At 39.9% G+C, this 1,381-nt stretch overlaps 1 protein-coding gene across 2 annotated transcripts in view; it reads right to left on the minus strand.

Moving 5' to 3' along the window:
- Positions 1-1,381, minus strand: part of cdh22 (cadherin 22) — a 159,229-nt gene that overhangs the window by 114,111 nt on the left and 43,737 nt on the right. Inside the window, exon 2 of one of the 2 annotated variants that reach the window (XM_008409223.2) lies at positions 1,036-1,153. The exons of the other annotated variant lie outside the window; for it this stretch is intronic. The gene's annotated coding sequence lies outside the window, so the exon portion shown is untranslated. The remainder of the gene's footprint in view (positions 1-1,035; positions 1,154-1,381) is intronic. 2 annotated transcript variants of the gene reach the window in all.

A 1,381-nucleotide genomic window follows, 5' to 3' on the forward strand; every position in this document is an offset into this window, starting at 1 on the left:
TTTTTTAAATGTGTGATATTTACTTGACTTATTTTTTTCCACTCTTTACTATTAACTGTGGTCTTTTAAACAGTTCAGTCTCATCAAAACCAAAAAGAGTAGAAATGAAGCAAATGTTTTTCACCCCCTTCTCTGGATGTCACAGAATGGGAGCCCAGGAACAGGCAGGAGAAGAGTTCTCTTGAAATAGGTAGGCTTTGTTTCTCCTTTTTTATTATTTTGTGTAATTTGTAACAAATAYGATATGGGGCTRTATGTATATGTGTGTGTGAATGCATCRCATCGAGCACATAGCCTTGTGTGGGTTAGAACCGCAGTTTATATGTGCCAAACACATCATGCTCACATAGTACATTTGTGTGGTCAGGAACTGACTGTTAAGTGAACAGTGCAATGTTGCTGATTCTGCGTGTCATGTGCATCATGCACAAGTGGCTTGCATCAGGTGCWTTGTGCTGGTTTTGTGCGGTAATAGTTTGTATGTGTGTGTTCTCCGCTACAATGTCCTGCAGATAYCCCTGGCTTCATACGCTCTTCCTTAGTCCCTCTTTTGTTGTCTTTCTCAATGTCACTTATGTTTCGCTATTGAGTTTGTGCCGTCCTCTTCATCACTCAGCAGTCAACCCTTTCRAAATCCACTGGTAAAAAGCCAAATACTAGCCGCAAAGCAGTGTCCAAAGTACGTGAAAACAGTAGCAGCTTGTAGTCTGGAAATTACGCTCATGTCTATGAAGAGGATTTCTTGTTTATTTCTACCAAGCCTAGATCTATGAGTCTAGAAGAGCAATAATCGTGTGGCCTGTCATTTGTTTCTATATACTACGCAATGAAAAGTTTTAAAGTTGTAACACCAACTTAGCATTGTAAAAACAAAATTATGCTACTCTGCTTTTGAGAGATTAAGGCAAGCATAACAATAGATAACAGCTAAATTTGGATGAAATAGTCTGCTGGTCAGATTAGTAATGTTTTTCCTGTCACCCTTTTTCCCTTAAGTGMTCCATGGACCATGGTGTATGCAAATAACAGACTCACCGTTCCTCAGCCAGATGACCTTGCTGCCACTCTGCGTGAATGATGACTCTCAGGTCCTTCAGCTTGTCTGTACATTGTCATTCAGCATTACTCCTGCTCCAACACTCTTCTTCAACTTCTAAAAAGATAAATAAAACATACCCTGGGGTGAACTTATTTGGGTTTTTTGGGGTTTTTTTTTTCCTCTCAGCTAAAATGAATAAATTCCCCAGTTAGATTTTAATGGGAGAGTTAAGGAGCAGGTGAGCGGATGGAGGAGGGGAGGGGGGAGGCAATCTGCTAATGGAATGTGTAGAAAAATGGAGGGATGAAAAGGGATAATAAAATTGGTGAGAAAAAAAGACAC

The sequence above is a fragment of the Poecilia reticulata genome, linkage group LG5, assembly GCF_000633615.1.
Source record: "Poecilia reticulata strain Guanapo linkage group LG5, Guppy_female_1.0+MT, whole genome shotgun sequence".
NCBI lineage: Eukaryota > Metazoa > Chordata > Actinopteri > Cyprinodontiformes > Poeciliidae > Poecilia > Poecilia reticulata.